Raw genomic sequence first — 16,638 nt, forward strand, 5'->3', positions numbered from 1 at the left:
CTTGCTTTGCTTTATAGCTGACACACAATTGAGTTGACTGATGCTTCTTACAAAACCCTAGAAAATTTTGAACTTGCCTTGAGTTTCCAATGATCACTGGTGGACATTTTGATGAATTGATCAATCCAATAGAAAGGTAACTCAACTCCAAATCAGCATCTGTTTCTTCAAAACCAAAATCCTCTATAACGTTTTTCTATAACTCTTCCAGAGAAGACTTCAATTCCAAAGCAAGTAACCTTCCCCCTTTCTTTTTATCAACAGTAAAACTCCAACCTGAAGATACAACCAATTCCCAAACACCACATGAAGCATAGACATGAATCATGGTAGAAATAATGTGAAAATTTTGTGAAAATTTTGTGAACAATCAATGGAATATAGAAAACGGCGAAGAAGGTTGGCAAGGTTTTTTTTGTCGCTTTTTTTTTGTTCCTTTTTCGTTTTTTTTTTAAATCGATTTTTTTTTAAATATAAAAGTGAATATTCTCAAATATTTTGTTTCCATATTTTTAGGAACTGATTTCTTATCCGTAGAATACAACTAATATGTAGAAATCAGTTTCTACAGGTTTTTAGAATTATAGTAATGTTTAGAATTTGATTTCTACATGTTTTAGATTTATAGTAAATCTGTAGAAGTCGGTTTCTACATGTTTTAGAATTAGATTAATGTGTAGATTTCGATTTCTAAGAATTTTAGAATGGTAGGTTAAGCGCGGAATGTGTATTCTACATATTTGTAGAATACTCCTATTTACGTAGATCACGTATTCTAAACATTGTAGATTCAATGAAAAAAGTAGATTTCGTTTTCTACTTCGTAGAATGTCATTTCTACTTTTTAGAACATAATCTGAAATTTATAATTTTAACTTTTTTATAACTGGAAAATATATCATTAAGTTCATATAGGTATTTTAAGCAGATGATATGTGTGTGATTATGAACTGTAGTCTTCTTGTATTTTAATTGTTTTACACTTTGATGAAAGTAAAACCCTGGTCGGCTTCTGATAAAAATGCCTGATGACTGATGAGTTGTTATGTCTGATGTGCTTCTGATAAGACTGTCTATCACGAGTGTGGTTTTAATCTGTATGTTCTGTATTTGTTCCTAATCATACTTGTTCCATGGAGAATCTGACTGATGACTGATGAGGTTTTTACATCTTGTAATGTGTAAGTTATAGCTGATTAGTGATTACTTGTTTGGACTGTTGTCTTCTTTGACTGCTTTACGCTTTTAGCTCATGAATCAAGCATCTGGTTGTTGGCTGTGATAAACTGATTCTGTTGTTGGCTTGTTGCTTGCAGAGCAACGAGTGTTGGAAGAGATTCAAGAGTCAAGAGACTAGGAGAGCAACAAGTGTTGGTGACTAGGAGAGTTTGAGTAAAGTTCTATTTAACAAATTCAAAAACGAGTGTTACTATGATTCATAATTTGAGAATGTAAACTTTGGTTTTTAATTTCATTGAAGACAAAAATGAATAAAAGACACATTTTCATTTATATGATCGATTATACTATGAGTTTTTATGTTTAAAACAGGACTGAGATTACATTAAACAAGAGAGTGTTAGGTCCTAGCCCTGTAATTAACATCCTTATAAACAGTAAACTCTATTATTGGTTTCACTTGGGTTTGGAACGTTTTGGTTCTACCAGAAATATTGGTTCAGTGGTATATATATAAATATAAGAAATCATTTGAAAGCTTTGGTATTCATAACCAAGTCGCATTCGTCTAGTGGTAAAAATGTTCTAATTTCCACACTGGGTTCGAGTAGCATTGGCTACCTAGCCACATTTTAAATTGATTTAGTCATCCACGCGTACGTCTGTGAACCTAGAATTTTTTTGGGATTTCCACGGTTATAAAAAAATAAATTTGGTATTCATAGTGAGCTTGTTTTATGAAACTTTGACGTAGACACGGGCTACTCGTTCCAGTTTGAAGTATCTTTGCTCTTTCCATGATATTTATGTGATCAGGTGAGGAAAAAGGAGAACTGATATTAATATTAAATAGTTTCTAAAAGAACTTTGCTAAACATCAATGTTTTAAATCGAAATTTTATTTGCTAGATTTTAGCTAACATATTAAAAATATTTACTCAGTCAGTGTTTTGATTTTAAGAGTTGACTAGGTGATAGTCTGTGCCGTGCGCATGGTGAAAGATTTATCCATATCGTGATTTACCGAAAACTTGCTCAGCGCGTATAATCTTGTAAGAGAAAGATTTGCTACATCTTAAGAAAAATTCTATGAGTGCATATCACGTTAATTTGTTGGCTAAATGTGTTAAATATAAATGCATTGCAGACAAATTATAGAAATGAGATACTAACAAATATTTTATTGACTATATGGCAGAGAAAACTTACGGGGAAAGCAATTGGAAAACACTTCCATTTTCAGTCAATGGTTGAGGTATGTTTACAATGTCTGACGGTTAAGTTATCCAATGGTTTAATGCTTTCAGAGATGCCTTAAAATAAAACAATCGTATATGACATACAAATGAAGCTGAAAATGAATACTTCAGTCAAATAAAATATATACAATTTCGCTACAATGTATATATGTACAACTGATTACATGATTAGTGTTATCCAATGAGTCGTTTCTCAAATATATTAGAGCTTGCTTGGATCCACTAAATTGAAAATGGTTAATATGTTCAGGTTGTTGTCTTCATGTTTAATTATAAGGTTTCAGAAGATAATAGGGATAACCAATATGGAGTTATTGGAATTATATTATATTATTGTAAAGAATGCAGTCTACAGTCATATTTTTAAGTTAGATTATATTATTGTAAAGAACGCAGTATACAATGATATTTTGAAGATCATTCATTCAGTGTTCTTAGTTGGTTTTTATCAACCTACTTTAGTCGATATAGTATTACCAATTCAGCCTGTCATACATTAATTATTCATTATTTTTAGTGTTACCGGTTTAACGATAAACCAGAATCATGATTTTAAATGTGGTCACTGGTTCAATGAACCCTTCTTCGATTACATTACAATAAGATATGTCATCTTGTTCTCGTTAGTACATAAATTAGGTTGGTCCAAGCACAAAATGTAAATTTCTAGTAAGAAAAAGGGCAATTAATTTTGGCTTTAAGGAAGGCTAAGAGTCTGACACGTCACCTTTGTACTTTAAGTTATAACTTAAATAATGATTCACGATTAATATATAGGGGATGTTGCTGAGACAAGAATGATGAGAAGATGTCGACATGAAAGGTCCTTTGAATACTTATATCTTGCATATTCACATTGTTTTATCCATTTATTCATGTACATTTTCATCATATAGATTAGGATTTAGCCATGTCTAAGTTGCATTTTGCATACATATGTCTCTATTAGGTATTGGAGTACCACATGGAGTTTCTGGAGACATTTGAGTACATTTGGAGCTCAATGGAGGTGATTAGAGTGATCTTTGGACGAGCACTGCCTGGAGCGACTTCCCGGAACGACTACATGAAGTCGCTGTGACAAACATCTCAGAGCGACTTGACCGGAGCGACACAGCGAGGTCGCTCGCGTCTCCATCACCCGGAGCGACGCGACCTGGAGCGACACAGCGAGGTCGCTCGCGAAGAGCGACCCAGAGCGACGTCTCGCAGCGACCCCTCCAGGTCGCTCCCGAAGCCTGGAGTGACTACTGGAGGTCGCTGCGCGCCTTCTGTTTGCTCGAATTCATTTCTACTCAAGGGTCTTTTGGTAATTTCATTATGCACGTTTTTACTTCTGAAAACCTATGTTTTAAGTACTTTTGTAAGACACCAGAAAACAATCTCTTCTTCCGGAGAACAACTAGTAAAACTTCTTTTGATTCAGATTTGATTGTTTTCATCTTGTGTTCTTGTTGATTTCTTATCTATTTCTCTACATGATTAATCTGAAATCCAATATGGGTTTAAGAGGAATCATGGAGATTAGTGAGTAATCACCTTTTGAATTCATGGGTTAGGGAGATCAAGGGTGATTAGGTTAGTTCTAGGATGTTTTAGTGTAGATCATTCTTGTTCCTTGCTAGTAGAGTATTCATAATGCATCTTATGAGTTGGCCACTCAAAAGTTGATCTTTAGACATTTCCCACCCACAAGGTGTTTGATGAAATGCCTGAGACAACTCTCCTAAGCTTTTAACATACTTTACCAAAGACATTTGTTGTTAAAGGTGTTAAGATAGCCAATAGACTTGTTAGTAATGATTGCTTTCATATTATTCAACCAAAGACATTTGATGTTTGAGATATGTTAGTAAATGAACATTCATCTAGACACAGAGTTTGTTTAAGATTGTGTCTAAGCTTAAGGTTGATAGTTTGATTGATCTTTTGCCATCCTTAGTTCGAAACTTGATCACCCAAGGTCTAATCCCTATGCCCATGAGTTCTCTTTTCCCTTAGTAAAGAAAGTCATTTCATTTATCATTAATCATTAGTTTAAAAACCTTTTAAATCATCGGTTGCACTTAGATTAATTGAGTACTTGCATTCTCGGTGCTTTGATATCCCTTAGAACTGGTTCGACATTCACTATACTACAACATATGTCTTAGGAGCCTTGAAAACTCCTAACATCAAATTGGCGTTGTTGCCAAATTCTGAGTAGATTTAAACATTAAGATTTAGTCACTTGCTTGAGACTACGTCATTTTAATTTTGTTTTGTTACTGATTCTTCTTCTTCACCTACCTTTCACTTTCAGGTGTATGAACTTGAGGAGCAGGGGTCCATCAAACCTAGTTCCAATAGTAGCAGACATCAGAGCTTTTGAAAGGGAGTGTGCTAGAGCTAGAAGAGAAGAAGAACAACAAGCCCACTTGCAGAGATTCGATATTGATATGGAAGATCAACCGCAAGGGGCAGAACACCAACCGCGGGCAGCTCGACCCATTGGTACTTATGACCGGCCCAACATTCATGGTCATAGACTGGGAATCCGAGCACCGGCTGTGGCAGCCAACAACTTTGAGGTCAAGTCAGGACTCTTCAACGTGATCGAGAACAACAAGTATCATGGCTTGGCTCTAGAGGACCCATTTGATCACTTGGATAGGTTCGACAGCTACTGTGGGTTGTCAAAAACCAATGGTGTGTCTGAGGACGCCTTGAAGCTGAAGTTATTCCCTTTCTCTTTGGGGGATAAGGCACGTCAGTGGGAGAAGTCTCTACCTAGCGACTCTATCACTACTTGGGATGAGTGCAAGAGAGCATTCTTGGAGAAATTCTTCTCATCCTCAAGAACTGCTAAGCTGAGAAATGAGATCTCCAGTTTCCAACAGAAGAACTTGGAAGGATTCAGTGAAGCCTGGGAGAGATTCAAGGGCTACCAAGCTCAATGCCCACACCATGGTTTCTCTAAGGAGAGCTTGCTGAGCACATTCTACCGTGGTGCTCTTCCTAAGTACAGGGCCAGACTGGATACAACTAGCAATGGGTTCTTCTTGGGGAGAACTGAGGAAGATGCAGAGGAGCTGGTTGACAACATGGTAAAGAGTGATGCAGTCTACAGTGGAGACCACGACAGAAGCAGTCGAACAGATGATAAGCAGACGTGGAAGGAGTTGAAAGCTCTACAGGATAAGATAGACATCCTCCTTGCTGATAAAGCCACACAAGAGCAGCTGCACTTTGTTGGTAACCCAAGCCAAGAGACACCACCTGTTGTCCATGAGGTTGAGGGTTTGGAAGGTCAGGAAGAGCTGTGTTTCATCAACAACAATGGTAGCTGGTACAAAAAAGAGCCCAACTTTTAGTACAACAACTACCAATAGAAATCCTATCCCAACAACCAACAGAGTGGTTATCCACCTCGAAACAACCAGCAAGGCAGCTATCAACCTCAGCAAAACCCCTCATCTGGTTCCTCTGCTCCTCAAGAGAGCAGCACTGACACCCTGCTGAAACAAATCTTGGAGTCTCAGACTAGAAGTGAGAAGCATGTTGGTTATGAGTTGAAGAACCTTCATTCCAAGATTGATGGGAGCTACAATGAGCTCAACAACAAGTTCTCACATCTTGCTTCTACAGTCAAAAATTTAGAGAATCAGTTTGCTTCCATGAACACTCACCAGACTCGCCAGCAAGGATCTCTACCTGGAAAATCTGACCAAAACCCCAAGGAGGCCAAAGCTATCACCCTTGGGAGTGGTAAGCAGTTACCTCCTACAACCCTCACCAGGGATGCTGAGAAACTAGGTGAGGAGGTGGCCATCAACTTAGATGATGAAGTGGTGATTGTAGATGAGAAAATCAATGATGAAATCTTGGAGAAGATTGTGGAAGCCAAGGGTAAAGGAAAGGTTGGGGAAGAGAAGAAAACAGTGAAGGATGGTGAAGTTCTTGCTCCAGCAAGTGAGAATTCTTTTGTTCCTTCTCCCTATGAACCCAAACTACCATTCCCTGGTAGATTCAAGAGGCAGCTGCTAGAGAAGTACAAGGCTTTGTTTGAGAAGCAAATGAGTGAAGCTCAGGTTGCAATTGTTAATCTTTTACCAACCGCTTGTGTTACACAATGATCACAGTGTGTTACACACGAGTTCGAGAGAAAGAATAAGATAGACGTTTCAGGCTTATAAAATTTTCTGAAAATACTTTTTGTATTATTGAGATTCGGTGATTGTGTTTACAACAGATGATTGATCTTTATATATAGATCGAATCAGTACAAGTATAAGAGACACAACTCTTTATAATAAAAGACACAACATGAAGAGTTACAACTCTTTGTGTAATAACATAAATAACTAACTTATGTAAATGTATTAAGGAGAGATTAGATTATATAGTTTAACACTCCTCCTTAATCATATCTCGACTTGACTCCAAGTTGCTGCCTTAGATCTTCAAATCTTGAACCGCCCAATGCCTTTGTGAGAATGTCTGCGAGTTGATCATCCCCTTTGCAATACTTCAGTTCAATGATTCCTTTCTGCTCAGCTTCCCTCATGAAATGGTATTTGATCTCTATGTGCTTCGTCCTTCTGTGTTGCACTGGATTCTTCCCAATTGCTATTGCTGATTTGTTGTCACATAAGATCGGAATGCCTCTTTCAAAGTTCTGACCAAAGTCTTCAAATAGTCTTTGTAACCACACTGCTTGATTTGCTGCTGCACACACGGCTATGTACTCTGCTTCAGCTGTTGATTGTGCCACTGTTTGTTGCTTGCTTGACTGCCAACAAAACATGGCTGATCCAAGAGTAAACACATAACCTGAAGTGCTTTTCTTGTCTTCTTTAGAACCACCCCAATCGCTGTCTGTGTAGCCTAGAAGTCTTGGTTCTTTCACGCTTGTGAAGTACACTCCAAAGTTTGATGTTCCTTTGACATATCTTAACACCCTCTTGGCTTCTTGGTAGTGCTTCATGCGGGGTGATGACATGTATCTTGAGAGATAGGCGCTTGCATACATCACATCAGGTCTTGATGCACACAAGTACAAAAGCCCTCCAACGATACTTCTATACTTAGTCGGATCTCCATACTCCTTGTCATCCTCAACTCCTTTTCCTTGTGGTGTAAGTGGGTTGCTTACACTCTTGCTGTATCGCATCCCAAACTTGTCTACAAGTTTGTTTGCATACTTTTCTTGTGAAAGAAATATGCCTCCATTGTCTTGAATTACTTCCATTCCAAGAAAGTAGTTCAATAATCCAAGATCCACCATCTCGAATTCTTTCTTCATGTTCTCCTTGAATGTGTTGATGCTCTGGATGTTGCCTCCTGTGATGATTATATCATCCACATATAGACTCATGATCAACACATCTCCTCCTTGCTTCATGATGTATAAAGCCGCATCATTCATACTCCTCTCAAAACCGTTTTGAAGAAAGTATGAATCTATTCTTCCATACCATGCCCTTGGGGCTTGCTTTAAACCATATAAAGCTTTGTGTAGCCTTAACACCTTGTGTTCTTTCCCGTGTGTCACATACCCAGGCGGTTGTGTGACATACACTTCTTCCTTGAGGTCGCCATTGAGAAAGGCTGACTTCACATCCATCTGATACAATCGCCACTTCATCTGAGCCGCATATGCAAGTATGGCTCGTATTGTATCATGTCTTGAGACAGGAGCAAACGTCTCAAGGTAGTCAACACCATACTCTTGAGAGAACCCTCTTGCAACTAGCCGCGCCTTGTGCTTGATGTGATTGCCGTTTGCATCGGTCTTGATCTTGTAGATCCACTTCACACTTATCACATTCTTCTTCTTTGGCTTGTCCACTAGTTCCCACGTCTTGTTCTTCTCAATCATGGCTATCTCCTCATTCATCGCTTCTCTCCATTCCTTGGTACCACACGCTTCATCATAAGTGTATGGTTCTTCATTTGCATGAAGACAAGCTTCTATCGCTTGAGCCGCTTCATCAAGCTCTACTCTCGGTGCCCTTTCCATGATATCAACCATGGACTTGAACTTCTTTGGTGCCTCAGAAGTTTCTTCATCTCCACTACTAGTATCATGATTATCATTTTGAAAGAGAATAGGACTGAAAGTACCTCCAAATTGTTCCTCGGGACTATATGCACCTTCGGTTTGTTCCTCAGGGCTGAATGCACCTTCGGTTTGTCCTTCAGGCGAGTGAGAGTCTTCCATAGACAACTCCAATGTCTTCCTCACCTCTTGTTGCCTTTTCCAATCCCACTTCTTGCTTTCTTCAAACTCGACATCTCTTGATACTTCAATCTTCTCATTCTCCAGGATGAGAACTCTATAGCCTTTGGATTGGTTGCTATATCCAACAAAGACTCCACGCTTTGCCTTGACGTCTAGCTTCCTCCTCTTTTGATCCGGGACATGTATGTAGCATATGCTACCAAACATTCTCATGTGTGACACATCTGGCTTGTGTCCACACCACTTCTCTATAGGAGTGACATCTTCTTCTATTGCCTTTGATGGCAGACGGTTTTGAAGATATGAGGCAGTGTATACCGCTTCTGCCCATAACTTGAGCGGTAAGTCTTGCTCTGCCAACATCGATCTAGCCATCTCCACCAAAGTCCTATTCATACGCTCTGCTGCACCATTTTGTTGTGGTGAATAAGGCAAGGTGACTTGCCTATTGATTCCTTCTTCTTCACAGAACCGGTTGAATTCTCGTGAAGTGAACTCACCACCTCCATCTGATCTCAGCGTCTTGATGGTACAATCCGAGTTCTTCTCCACCATTGCTTTGAACTTCTTGAACAGTGAGAAAGTCTCTGACTTTTGCTTCATGAAGTATACCCAACACATGTGAGTATGATCATCCAAGAATAGCAAAAAGTATCGGCTTCCATCAACAGACTGATGCTGCATCGGCCCACATACATCCGTATGTACAATCTCAAGCTTCTCTCTTGTCTTAGTTTGAGATTCCTTTGGGAAGCTTTTGCGTGATTGCTTTCCAAGTCTACACGCCTCACATGCTTCCTTCTTGACTTTAAACTTTGGTAATCCCTTTACCAAGTCTTTGTCTTGCATTTGTTGCAACCTTTTGTCGCCTACATGACCAAGTCTCTTGTGCCATGTCTCCATCTTTCCTTGCTCACTAGCGCTCATGGCTTCTTCTACCTGAGCCGAACTCATCCTGATTCGATAGCTTTTGTGAGTCATTGGGATATCCATTATCCTCCTTCCTTTTGCATCATCTATGATGCATCTCTTCTCTTGGAAACTCACCCGGTATCCGCTTGAAACAATTTGTGGAACACTCAACAAATTTTTCGCCAAACCCGGAACCAAGAATACATTTCTGATGGTCTTCTTGCCACCTTTAGTCATGACGGTAATGTCTCCTTTACCGGCTGTCATGACTGTGCTTCCATTTCCAATCTTTATTGGAACCTTGATACTCCTATCAAGTGTTGAGAAGTAACTCTCCTCCTTTGTCATATGATTAGTTGCTCCACTGTCTACTAACCAGACATCTTCCATCACTGTTGTTGCTGCTTCGCTCGCACTGAACAACATGTGATCTTCATTTGAGTCTTCTTCGAGACTCACATGTGCCTTCTCTTTCTTATTTGAGTAGCACTGATTTGCAAAGTGGCCTAACTTGCCACAATTGTAACACTCCTTATTACTTCTGTGATCCTTCTTTGGATCATCCTTCTTCTGTTTCCTCAGACACTCGCTCTCATTGTGGTTGTTCCTCTTGCAGAAACCACACCACTTCTTGCCTCCCTGGCGCTTTGAGTTGTCTTGTGTAACACCAGAATTGTTGTGTTTAACACGAGCATCGAATGCTCCTTCACTGGTGCTTTCTTCTCTTGCAGCCAGCCTTGCTTCATGAGCCTTCAAGATCCCGATCAATTCTGTCATCTTTGTTGAAGTCAAATCGCTTGTTTGCTCCAACACACTGACTATGCTATCGAACTTGGCTGGGAGAGAGATGAGTATCTTCTGTATAAGTTGAACATCCGACTTCTGTTCACCATGATAAGTTAGTTGATTTGCCAATTCAACTATCTTATCTGTGAAGACCTTAATGTCTTCATTCTCATACATCTTCAGATTCTCATACTCCCTTCGCAATGTTTGAAGTTTAATCAAACGAACTTGAGGAGAGCCTTCATACTCTTCCTTCAATGCATCCCACGCCCCTTTGGATGTTGATGCTGCTGCAATCCGTGAGAAGATATGATCCGATACAGCAGTTTGCAAGATTTTCAAAGCCAATGTATCGTTCATCATCGCTTCTTCTCTAAGCGATCTTGCCCTTGCTGTTTCAGGGGTTTCATCCACTTGTGCTGGTGGGGCTGCTACGCCTTCTTCAACCACAGACCATAACTTCCTGGTCTTGAAAATAGTTACCATCTTAATGCTCCAGAAGTCGTACTTCTCTCCATCAAATATGGGGATTACTTGATTCTTCATCGTTTCGAGTGATTCTGAAATCGTATGACAAAATCCTCTAGCCTCCTTTTCTCCACGCCAAGTGTTTCTCTTACTAGTGCTTTGTTCTTTGTCCTCTCAAACGTAAAGCTCTGATACCATGTTAATCTTTTACCAACCGCTTGTGTTACACAATGATCACAGTGTGTTACACACGAGTTCGAGAGAAAGAATAAGATAGACGTTTCAGGCTTATAAAATTTTCTGAAAATACTTTTTGTATTATTGAGATTCGGTGATTGTGTTTACAACAGATGATTGATCTTTATATATAGATCGAATCAGTACAAGTATAAGAGACACAACTCTTTATACTAAAAGACACAACATGAAGAGTTACAACTCTTTGTGTAATAACATAAATAACTAACTTATGTAAATGTATTAAGGAGAGATTAGATTATATAGTTTAACAGCAATGCCCATCATCGATGGTTTCATGTTGATTCCTCAATACAACAAGTTCCTGAAAGATGTTGTTGCTGCAAAGAAGAAGGAAATGGAAAGCATGATGATTCTTACCCATGACTGCAGTGCCATCATCCAAAGGCTTGATGTTCCAGAGAAGTTAGAGGATCCAGGATGCTTCACACTACCTTGTTATCTTGGACCTATGGTATTTGAGATATGTCTCTGCGATTTGGGAGCTAGTGTCAGCGTGATGCCTTTGTCTGTTGCAAAGAAGCTGGGATTCACTCAGTACAAAAACTGTAGACTCTCTCTGGTGTTAGCTGATCGTTCAGTGAAGTACCATGTGGGCATCTTAGAGGACCTACCTGTGAAGATTGGAAGGTATGAGATACCTACAGATTTTGTGGTGCTTGAGATGGGTGAGGAGGCTCAAGACCCATTGATTCTCGGAAGGGCATTCTTAGCTACAGCAGGAGCAATTGTTAAGGTGAAAGAGGGCACGATTGATCTCCATTTGGGTAAAGGACATGTTCTCCACTTTGACATCAAGGAGAAAATTAAGAAACCAACTGTGGTCGGGCAAGCCTTCTACATTGAAGAGATGGGCACTCTTGCTGATGAGCACCTTGAAGAGTTACCACCTGAGGACGGCGAAGAGGGAGCATCTCCCTCTACTCATTCCCCATAGAAGGTAACCCACTACTTTTCCTTGTATATACCATTTCGTTTTTGCATATTAGTTTTCTTTTTTTTGGGTATCTCTCTCTCCTTGACAACACAGAGACTGTGTCATTTAAGTTTGGGGGAGGTACCAAGTATTTGATCACGTTTGGTTTGATGATTTTGAGTCTAATGCATTGCATTATACATATATATTTGCATTAAAAAAATCATTTAGTTTGCATCATTTGCATTTCTAGGAGAGTCTAAAGCATATAGGTTGCATTTACTTGCATTGGGAGCAATGATTTGAAATGCCTTGTAAAGAACATTACTTTGCACCTGAGTAGCTTATGCACCTCTCAAAAACACTTGTATGCTTCGAGCCTTGAAGACTCTTCCTGAAACTTGTTGATTGCTGAAACTCAGTCTTTGAAGCCAACTACAACCTTATTTGAACAGAACGAACTTAATGCATCTTGCTCATGGTCCCTTGTGTACTGAATCATGGATATACACACTTGAGTTGTCACATCCTTTATGCCAATCTTTTTTTAACAAACTCTAGTGGTACACCATTCCCAAAATCCCTTCCTCCTTTTAAGCTTTCATTATTTGATGAGTGAGGCCTTTTTCGGAAAGCCTTACATGTGCATAATGTTGAGAGTATCGGGAACGACAATGCTTGATCTTCATTCTTGCTAGATTAGGCACTCTATTGTCTAGCTATAGATGGGGGTGAGTGTGGTGACTATGGTTTGGAAGCATGAAAAGTTCAAAGGAAAAGAATAGACTCTTTGTGTTTAAATGGATAATCTTATTGGAATTAATAGATAAATGTCTAGCTCGAGTTTATGAAAAGTCTTGGCCCCCGAAAAAAAAAAGAGAAAAAGAAAGAAAAAGGGGGCTAGCAAAATTGTTTAGAGCTAAGATTTGTTTAGAAGTTGAGAAAATCCTTTATAGATTTCAAAGAAAAAGAGTTTTATGTGCAAAGTATTCTTGAGATCTTTTGGTGAGAGATGGGAGTTGGGTTTGACATTGGGAAGTGATTGTGTAACCTGTATGTTTGGGAAAAGGGTAGAACAATGGAGATTGAGCATTGTATGCATGAGTTGGTCCCTTTCTTAGATATATTATGTGCAATGTCAAGACTACTTGTTTTGAGAGTAAACCACTTTAAAAGATCATGGATTTTGAACCTCTTAACCCACTTGAATAAAAGCCTTCCCTTACTCAATCAAATGATTTGGACCAGTTGACCATTTGCAAGAATTCACTTGATGTTTTATGCTTAATGAATGTGAGAGTTGGTTGATTTGCATGTGTGAATGCATGATGATGAGTGTAGGGATGAAAAGAGTTGAGATAGGCCTAGAGAAGCTAGAGTATAATAAGAGAGGGTGTACTAATGCTGAATTTAGATGTTGATTTGAGTGCTTTGTGTGTTTCTTTTGGCTATGAGCTCTCACCTTCAAACCTCTCTCCCTATGAGTTCTAGAAAGTTCACTTGAGGACAAGTAAAAGAACAAGTTTGGGGGAGTTGATATCTTGCATATTCACATTGTTTTATCCATTTATTCATTTGCGTTTTCATCATATAGATTAGGATTTAGTCATATCTAGGTTGCATTTTGCATACATATGTCTCTATTAGGTATTGGAGTACCACATGGAGTTCCTGAAGATATTTGGGTACATTTGGAGCTCAAGGGAGGTGATTAGAGTGATCTTTGGACGAGCACTGCCTGGAGCGACTTCCCGGAGCGACTACATGAAGTCGCTGTGACACACATCTCAGAACGACTTGACCGGAGCGACACAGCGAGGTCGCTCGCGCCTCCATCGCCCGGAGCGACGTGACCGGAGCGACACAGCGAGGTCGCTCGCGTCTCCATCACCCGGAGCGACGTGACCGGAGCGACACAGCGAGGTCGCTCGCGAAGAGCGATCCAGAGCGACGTCTCGCAGCGACCTCTCCAGGTCGCTCCCGAAGCCTGGAGCGACCTCCCGGAGCGACTACTAGAGGTCGCTGCGCGCCTTCTGTTTGCTCGAATTCATTTCTACTCAAGGGCCTTTTGGTCATTTCATTATGCACGTTTTTACTTCTGAAAACCTATGTTTTAAGTACTTTTGTAAGCCACCAGAAAACAATCTCTTTTTCCAGAGAACAACTAGTAAAACTTCTTTTGATTCAGATTTCGATTGCTTTCATCTTGTGTTCTTGTTGATTTCTTATCTATTTCTCTACATGATTAATCTAAAATCCACCATGGGTTTGAGAGGAATCATGGAGATTAGTGAGTAATCACTTTTTGAATTCATGGGTTAGGGAGATCAAGGGTGATTAGGTTAGTTCTAGGATGTTTTAGTGTAGATCATTCTTGTTCCTTGCTAGTAGAGTATTCATAATGCATCTTATGAGTTGGCCACTCAAAAGTTGATCTTTAGACATTTCCCACCCACAAGGTGTTTGATGAAATGCCTGAGACAACTCTCCTAAGCTTTTAACATACTTTACCAAAGACATTTGTTGTTAAAGGTGTTAAGATAGCCAATAGACTTGTTAGTAATGATTGCTTTCATATTATTCAACCAAAGACATTTGATGTTTGAGATATGTTAGTAAATGAACATTCATCTAGACATAGAGTTTGTTTAAGAATGTGTCTAAGCTTAAGGTTGATAGTTTGATTGATCTTTTGCCATCCTTAGTTCGAAACTTGATCACCCAAGGTCTAATCCCTATGCCCATGAGTTCTCTTTTCCCTTAGTAAAGAAAGTCATTTCATTTATCATTAATCATTAGTTTAAAAACCCTTTAAATCATCGGTTGCACTTAGATTAAGTGAGTACTTGCATTCTCGGTGCTTTGATATCCCTCAGAACTGGTTCGACATTCACTATACTACAACATTTGTCTTAGGAGCTTTGAAAACTCCTAACATCAAATACATTATTTCACAGTTTCTATTCTTCTTCTGAGCTATGATTCACATGATCTATTGCAGCTATTGCCTGTCAAAAAGTTTTTAGTTAGAATTTTTAACTCAAAATGATATATTTTTAAATGATTACATAATAACTAAAACTAAATCCATTAAAAGAAAATTCCGCTCGGTGCCAAATTTTGAAAAGTTATATGCATAGTTGGATCCCAAAATGTAAACAAAATAATCATTAAGATTACCCTCTAATATTACCGGTCATGCTCTCACTTAATGACTGTGGAAAGCATCCGCTGAGTTGGGGTTTAAATATAATAAATGTAAAACTTTAACCCACGTAACTAACTGGTGGTAGCCTAATGGTAATTATTTGGAGTATGGTGTGTACTCACGTTAGTTTTGGATTGGATTTTCCTTAAAACCTAAAATATCATTATTTGGTCAATCTTAGTTTGGGTTTTCGCTAGTGTGAGTTTAGATTTTGGCCAAAGTGGTTAAATATAATAGGCTGTAGCAGACAATCAGTACACCTCCTGATATTAGCTACAAGCCCTGTTCTAAAAATCGGCCGCCTAGGCGGTCGCCTAGGCGCTACGCATTACTCTTCCGCTCCGATTTATGTCAAATCGGTTTAAAAAATCGGATATCCGATTTTTTCCGCCTAGACCGCCTAAATGACCGCCTAGCCGCCTAAATGACCGCCTAGGCGGCCGCCTAATCTATTTTTTTTTATTTTTTTTTATTTTAATTATATTTTTATTTGTTTATTTGATCTAAAATTTTATAAATATCATTTATATTCATAATTTTGATGAAAATTACACTATATTAAGTTTATATATTCTATTTGTGTGTCTTATACAATCTTAAACATGAAAATGTATTAATGTTATACACAATTAAAGATTAACATGTTTTATAACATAGTAAACCATCTAAAAATTTCGCCCCGCATAATTTCCGATTAATTCTCGATTTTCTCTTTAGGCGCTAGGCCCAACCCGACCGCCCGATTAGCGCCTAGCGCGTTCCCGAACAGGAGCTATAAGGTATTACAAACTTAGATCAGACAATGTGTCATTGTCTGCGGATTATTGCACTTTTTAGCAATAATTGCTTTCCTTCCAATACTGACCGGTTCAGCCGATAGAGCATCTATAAAAAAAACTTTTCCCCACGTACTCCAAATGAGGAGGATGCATCAAGAACCTGCTATACTAGATGAAAGATGATATGATGTACAACTCCATGCACATATTAAACCCATTTTTTCTTGTTAAAGATAAGGCCACTAAAGCCAACATCTCTTTAAATGAAGCTTTAACACGATTTAAGACTCTGAACTTGACTAGCCACCAACCCAGTCCTTCAATGAGTGACAATTGGGTTGAGATACTGAATCTTTGATGAACAGAGAGCAAATTATACCACTAAGGTTAAGATTGAATAATATTTAGTTGATTGTTTGTATCTATAGTAGATTTTGGTTTTTTTTTTTTTGTAAAATCTATTTTCTAACCAATTAAAATATTGGTAATTCCCTGGGGATTTAGGGGAAACCAGATTTTCATCATTTTAACCATTTTATGCATAAAAACTAAAATCCATAATTTATGGGGTTTTCAACTGGCAAAATTAATATATATATATATATATACACATATGTATAGCATTCCCTTCAACCAATTAAACTTTGGAA

The 16,638-nt window shown here is 38.7% G+C and overlaps 1 non-coding gene across 1 annotated transcript; it reads right to left on the reverse strand.

Moving 5' to 3' along the window:
* Positions 1-5,284: 5,284 nt before the first annotated feature.
* Positions 5,285-5,391, reverse strand: LOC125582626. The gene has a single exon (XR_007320083.1). It is a non-coding gene; the product is annotated as a small nucleolar RNA R71 (small nucleolar RNA).
* Positions 5,392-16,638: the final 11,247 nt, after the last annotated feature.

The sequence above is a fragment of the Brassica napus genome, chromosome C2, assembly GCF_020379485.1.
Source record: "Brassica napus cultivar Da-Ae chromosome C2, Da-Ae, whole genome shotgun sequence".
Classification (NCBI taxonomy): Eukaryota; Viridiplantae; Streptophyta; class Magnoliopsida; order Brassicales; family Brassicaceae; genus Brassica; species Brassica napus.